This window comes from Rattus norvegicus, chromosome 1, assembly GCF_021556685.1.
Source record: "Rattus norvegicus strain SHRSP/BbbUtx chromosome 1, alternate assembly SHRSP_T2T, whole genome shotgun sequence".
In the NCBI taxonomy this organism is placed as follows: Eukaryota; Metazoa; Chordata; class Mammalia; order Rodentia; family Muridae; genus Rattus; species Rattus norvegicus.
Genome location: NC_141534.1, coordinates 193007434 through 193014910, shown reverse-complemented (window position 1 = coordinate 193014910; position 7477 = coordinate 193007434). Strand labels below are relative to the sequence as shown.

At 43.5% G+C, this 7477-nt stretch overlaps 1 long non-coding RNA gene across 1 annotated transcript; it reads left to right on the top strand.

The window, feature by feature from the left end:
- Positions 1-1186: 1186 nt before the first annotated feature.
- Positions 1187-4173, top strand: LOC147996963 (uncharacterized). Its single transcript, XR_015655353.1, has 4 exons — positions 1187-1309; positions 1535-1702; positions 1951-2040; positions 3144-4173. It is a non-coding gene; the product is annotated as an uncharacterized LOC147996963 (long non-coding RNA).
- Positions 4174-7477: the final 3304 nt, after the last annotated feature.

Sequence of the window (7477 nt, the reverse complement as noted above, 5' to 3'; positions counted from 1 at the left end):
ACCACAGCAACCAAGCATGCCAGATGCTCACCCCAGCGTCTCTTGGAGCTAGGACATGGGCTTATAATTCAATCTGAGGTAACAGAACTTGAATAGGAGTGTGCCGGAAATGTCTACAAAGCATTTTCTCTACAATTAAGGTGGAGAAAAGAGGAAAGGTGAGAGACTTTAGATACTTTCACGGGAAGAGGGAGGAAGCTTGGAGCTTTGTCCTCTATCTTGTGACCATGAGGACAGAGCTAAGGGTAAAGTCAACATGCTGAATGTTCTGTCCTCCACCTAAGACTTCCTACACTACAAGACTTTTCCAGATCAGGTTTGAAATGTCTTCATTAGGAAGGGGACTTTTAAGTTGGGTATTCTGGTTCTAGTAAATGTATTACTGTGGACATTTACAGGTAGTCATCATTAAAAGACAGTTAAGAGACAATACCCTTCAAAGAGTGTCCTCTGCTTCCAGGCACACCACTTAGGGAAGAGCCGACAGATGCGAGAGTAAGGCATAGGACTGGGGTATAGCTTAGTGATAGAGTGCTTGCTGAGTATGCATGAAGCCCTGGGTTCCATCCTCAGCCCTGATGTATGTATGTATGTATGTATGTATGTATGTATGTATGTATGTATGTATACATATATATATATATGTGTGTGTGTGTATATATATATCTCTCACACACACACACACACACATGGGCGGGGGGAAGGGAAGGAGGAGGAAAAGGAGGGAGAGGGAGGGAGAAGGGGGATGGAAGTGGGGAGCCTGGCTTCTGTGTCCTTCTAGACTCCTATCTTGCCATGTGACTTCCCCTCTCCTGCACATGTTCCCATGCGTAGCCACCCACCATACTGTGGCATGTTAGGGAGGACTCTCACCAGCTGCTGAGCTGATAGAGCTCTCTTGCCTTGGGCTTTCAGCCTCCAAAGCATGAACACCCCAATTCTCTTTATAAGGTAGCCAGCACACATGTTTTGTGCTTCCACTGGTGGATCAAGTGGTGTTAAAATGCCTTTTAAGGATCTGAAGTGTGCCCGCTGGGGGCATTGGACTCTAGCTTTAGACTTGCCTTGTTCAAATACTCCAGAGTTTTTTGACCCAGCCTTGTGGACATTCCCCTCCATTGGTCTCTTGGACGAAATCTGTGCCCAGGTTCACTTCTCCTTCTGTGCACTAGCCTCCTGACTCGGCAGTATCCAGTGTAGCAAGCTGATGTGATTTGTCACCTTTGCTTTCTCTCCCTTCCTGTTCTTTGGTGACCACCAAGACCTGTGTGGCCTGTCTCTTCCACACCGCCTTCATTTTCACTTTCAGGTAACCCGTTTCCCTTCCTGGTGCTCCGTCCCAGCCAGCTTTCACACCTGTCTCACCAGGACTGAAGTGACTTCTCCCAGCCACTTTCCATTTCTTGAGACATACTTTTTATAGATCCTAACAATACCACTCCTCTTCTATCTCCTTTGTTATTTGATGCCTGCTCCAAGAGTGACTCAGGCCTGGCGGTTCATCATTCCTTAGTGGGTTCTGGATCTTCATTAGGGTTCTCCCGAGAGACAGCACTGATTGTGCATCTATACCTGTCCAGAAGAGGTGAGCGTGGAATGCTGCAGACTGGCTCATATGATGATAGGGTATTTCATGCAGCAACCCTCTGCAGGCTGGAGACCTCAGCATGCTGATTGACTGGAACCGTGTTTGGAATCTCAGGTATCTCCTAAGGCTTACATTTAAGGGTTTGCCTGTCATCGGATGGGCTTCTGAGAGCGGATCCCTTATAGATGTGTGTGGTGGTTTGAATATGCTTGGCCCAGATAGTGGCACTATTAACAAGTATGGCCTTGTTGGAGTATGTGTGGCCTTGTTGAAAGAAGTGTGTCACTGTGGGGGTGGGCTTTTAATGCTTCCTCCTAGCTGCCTGAGGATGCTAGTCTTCTCCTGTTTGCCTTTGGAACAAGGTGTAGAACTCTCAGCTCCTCCTGCACCATGCCCGCCTGGATGCTGCCATGCTTCCCACCTTGATGATAATGGACTGAACATCTGAACCTGTAAGCCAGCTCCAATTAAATGTTGTTCTTTATAAGACTTGCCTTGGTCGTGGTGTCTCTTCACAGGAATAGAAACCCTAAAGCAGCATCGTAACATGGAAAGGGACAATCTCATGGTGTCCCACCCCTAGACAAAGAACTAGAGGCAACTGAGTGAAGAGGGGGATTACCTTCTCCCATGGATGACTCACCTCATTGGTTATCTAACACCAAGTGGTCAGCCCTGAAATTATGTACACACAGTTACATTGAGTGGACCAAACAAGTTGTATATATGTTAACAATAATAATAAAAGGAAAAGAGGCTCCACCAACTTGAGAGGGAATGAGGAGTTAGAGGGAGGGAACATAGGTGTTAGAGGAAAGGGAAGGGGGAACTGATGTGGTTATTTTTTAATTTAAAAGTTTGTAGTAATTTAAAAATTAAGTAAGTGGATCTTGACTCGATCAATGGATTGTTGACCCATTGAGCAATTCCTAACTGAGCAGGCCATTAGGAGGGATCTGGCTGGAGGAAGGGCCCTTGGGTGTCCCTTTGAAAGGTATGTCTTGTTCCTGGACCCTCCTCTCTCTCTCCCTGTCAACTTCCATAAGGGGAGCAGTGCTGTGTTGAACACGTTTCTCAAATTGATGCTCTGCCTTGCCACAGCCCAGGAGCAACAGAGCTAAGTAAGGGACTGGGGGTGGAAATGACTGAGTCTGTGAACCAGACAAATCTTTTTCCTTTCTAACATGTCTGTCTAGGTATTTAGCCACAGAGGTGTGAAGGTAGCGGCCACACTGGCTCATCCCATGTCTGAAAGTCTCCCTCTGAGTATTCTGTCCTGTTCTGAGGGCCTGAGGACCAGAATGCTGCCTCCGTGAGTTCTCAGGCCATCAGAGGTCAGGAAGACAGAGTGTGGAGGTCCATCAGCCCCCAGGAAACTGAATACTGCCCCCATACACTGAGAGGAGTCTTCCCCCACAGGCCCATGGATACTCAGATACTAGAAGCTTCTTAAACAGTTTCTCACACATAGCACATTTGCCCACACACGCTGTATTTCTTAATTTAAGTGATTGAATTCCTAAAATCAACTGTCACTTTTCTGGCTTCTCCACAGCACCAGCTGCTGATCAACTCAGTTCTGGCTGAAGAAATGGGAAGCACCCTGGTTTGTTTTATGTCAACTTGACACAAGCTACAGCCCTCTGAGAGGAGGGAACCTCAATTGAGAAAATATGTCTGTAAAATTCAGCTGTAAGGTATTTTCTTAATTAGTGATGGATTTAGGAGGTCCCAGCCCATTGTGGGTGGTTCCATCCCAGGGCTGTTGGTTTTGGTGTCTATAAGCAAACAGGCTGAACAAGCCATGAGAGCAAGCCAGTAAGCAGCATTGCCATGGCCTCTGCAATGACCTCAGGAGCATTTGCGTTCCTGTCCTGACTTCCTTCAATGATGAATTATGATGTGGAAATGAAAGCTAATTAAACTCTTTCCTCCCTGAGTTTCTTTTGGCCATAGTGTTTTATCACAGCAAAAACCTAAACAAAGACAGGAAGTATCTAGGAATTGAAAAGTTTGCACAACAAAAACTTTAAGACCTGGAGAAAGGACATTGAAGAAGATGGAAAGATACCCTATGTTCCTGGACTAGTAGTATTAAGATTGTGAATACAGACATTTTGTCAAAAGCAATCTACAGAATCAGTGCAATCCCCAGCAAAATTCCAATGCAACTCTTCACAGAAACTGAAAAAAAAAAAAAAAGAAACAAATAAAAATCCCTACAAATTCATATGGAAACACAAAAGATCCAGGAACCAAAACAAATTTGAACAATAAAAATACTTCTAAAGGAGCTGAAGTATTATTACAGCACTTAAAAGCATGTTTTGCTCTTGCAGAGGACCCAGGTCCAGTTCCCAGCACCTACATTAGGCTGCTTACAACAGCTTGCAACTCTAGTTCAAGGGGCCTGAAACTTTCTTCCCCCTCAAGTCACCTGTACTCATGCAGTGAACATACATAAACTCATATGTATGCAGATATGCACGTAATTAAAAATTGAAAATAAAATAATTTATTAATTTAAATGTTTAATTTATGGAAATTAAATTATTTAAAAAATAAAAATTAAATTTTAAAATAAATTAAAATTTTTATCTTTTTTTTAGATTTATTTATTTGTTATATATGAGTACACCGTAGCTGTCTTCAGATACACCAGAAGAGGGCATTGGATCCCATTACAGATGGTTGTGAGCCACCATGTGGTTGCTGGGAATTGAACCCAGGACCTCTGGAAGAGCAGTTAGTGCTCTTAACCGCTGAGCCATCTCTCCAGCCCAAATTTTTTATCTTTTAATAAATTAAATTATGCACATAAATTAAAAAGTAAAAAAAAACCCACAACAGCAAAACTACTGGAGGTATCATTATTCCTTGATTTCTAATTATACTACAGAGGGATAGTTAAAAGCAAAGCAAAACAAAACAAAACCACGACTTGGTACTGGCACAAAACAGAGAAACTGATCAATAGAATAGAATTCAGGACCCAAATATAATAAGCTCATGTTCCTGCAGCCACCTGATTTTTGACAAAGAGACCCAAAATACATATTGGATAAAAGACAGTATCTTCAACAAATGATGCTGATTATCTGTTTAGCTATATATAGAAGAATGAAACTAGATGCTTACGTCTCACTTTGCAAACCCAGATGGATCAAGGACTTCATATAAGATCTGCCTGCAGTATAGACACAACTCAACTTACAGAAACAGGAAACGACTCTTCCTGTGAGCACAGACATTTGACAAATGAACTCACAGCACTTGTGACAGCATAAGACCTGCACAAGATCAAGCCAACCAACATTCCGGCATGGATGGGGGAAGGGCTCATGAAGTCCCACCCCTAGTTGAGGAGACAATGATAACTGTGGGCTTCTAGGAGAGGCAGAACTTCTTCTCTACAAGGATGTTGCCTCTGAGAAGCTGCCTGTGCTCCGGGAGATCGTCCCACTCACTCGCACATAGAGGCAGCACTAAGTGGACTTAGTGAGTTTTTAAATAAGAGCATATGAAATTGGATGGGAATGTGGTAGAGTGGATAGGGGAGGAGCTGGAAGGGAGAAAATGGGAAACAGATTTGATCAAATCACATGACATATGTGTGTATACATATATATTTATTTATCAAACAATAGGAGTTTATATAAACAACAAATCACAACACTAAGCTTGCAAGAATGGGAGGCACATGAGAGATGCCCTTCCATCTTGTCTCTGGAGAAAGAAAAAAGGAACTAGGAATGACCCTTTATGCCCAGTGCATGGTCTGCCCTAACCTAAGATCACCTCTGCCATTGAAATCAATGATTCCTGCCAGGTGTGATGGTGTAGGACTTTAGTCTCAATGCAAGGGAGGCAGAAGCAGATCCACAGAGGAAGCCAGCCTGGTCTACAAAGGAAGTCCAGGGCAGCCAGGGTTATTTCACAGAGAAACCCTGTCAAGAAAACAAAACAAAAAACGAAACAGACAAAGACAAAGAAACACCTCAATGGCGTCTAACATGGCTAATTCGGGGAGAATGTATGCACAGGGTTTTGTGTTCCTCACAGAGTGCACTTTTGGAACGACTGAGAAAATGGTCGGTGTTATTTTTAGGTGTTGTTTTTCTGGAGATTTTTAAGAGCAAATATGAAATCTTGGGTTATTTCTAGGTCAGTGGAATGTGAAATGCTTGTTATAGACTAGTGACCCAAGAGAGTATAGACTGTAGAATACAGTGACCCAAGGGAGTATAGACTGTAGAATACAGTGACCCAAGAGAGTATAGACTGTAGAATACAGTGACCCAAGAGAGTATAGACTGTAGAATACAGTGACCCAAGGGAGTATAGACTGTAGAATACAGTGACCCAAGAGAGTATAGACTGTAGAATACAGTGACTCAAGAGAGTATAGACTGTAGAATACAGTGACCCAAGAGAGTATAGACTGTAGAATACAGTGACCCAAGGGAGTATAGACTGTAGAATACAGTGACCCAAGGGAGTATAGACTGTAGAATACAGTGACCCAAGAGAGTATAGACTGTAGAATACAGTGACCCAAGGGAGTATAGACTGTAGAATACACAGAATCCCACTCCGGGCTTTGTGTTCTATCCATTGTGGGGAGTAAAGTTTTGCACACAAGCACATGTCCTCTGTGTTTTTATGATGCCTTATTTGGGATCCATGTTCTTAATTTTGTTGAAATCCTTCTCCTTCTTCCTCTTGAAAAATAAATCCCAAAATGTAGTATTTTGTATCTCCCGTCATGATGGGCAGCTCACACAGGCAATAAGAGATTCCTGTATCATTTATTTTGTGGCTCAAGCTCATTTTCACAAGGCTTCACCCTAAACTCCAAGCTATGTAATTGATTATTTGCCTGTTTATTAACAAATTAACTAAGAGTCTTTTGCTAGCAAAAGCAATTGAACCTATTGTGGTTGTTTTGCCTGCAATCCCAGCATTCTGCAGACTGAGACAGGAGCATCATGTGTTTAAGACCAACCTAGGCTACATGATAAGTTCAAGGCCATTGAGGCTACAGAGCAAGACCCTATCTCACAAAACTGGAAGAGAAGACGAGGAGGGGACACAAACAGAATGAATGAATTTGAAAATAGGTTGATGAAGAGAAAGCCTGTCCACTGAAGGTTCTAGAAGGTTTCGCTCTTTTGCCTGGCACTGACTGCCTGTGCAGTCCGCTTACACTGGTCCTTCCTCCAGCATTCCCTATTTCTCACCGGCTTCTTCCACGGAGCAGACAGAGGTTCCTCTACTAGTCATCTGCATAGTCTCTCTTCCTCCAAAAGGACTATATAGCTATGAGCATACACTATGCATGCCTACATCCTCCAAAGTCACCAGATAAAGTTGCTTCCCACATACCTGTTCCTGGACACTACCCTTCTTCCCCCTCCACACCCCACCCAGAAGCCTGTACAGGTCCCCTGAACAGATTAACTCACAGCACATGTGACGGTTAGCATTGTCAATTCGATGGAACCTAGAACCACATAGGGGATTAGCCTCTGAGCATGACTCTGAGGAAGTTTCTAGACTGGGTTGAGGCCAGAAAACCACCTTAAGTGTGAATAGCACCATTCCATGTGTGGAGGTCCTGGACTGAATAAAAAAGAGAAAAGCAAACTTAGCACCAGCATATCCCCCCCCCCCCCCAGCCTCCTCTGCTCTCTGTGCTTCCGGATTATAGATGTCATGTGACCAGCGGCCTCACACTTCTTTAGGCAGGATCCATTAAACCTTCAAACTGTGAGCCAAACAAAGTCCTCACCCTTAAGTTGCTGTTGTCACCTGACATGTTGTCAGGTGGTGTGTTGTCATAGCAACGAGGAAAGTAACTGTTACAGGGTTCAAAGGGAACAACATTGC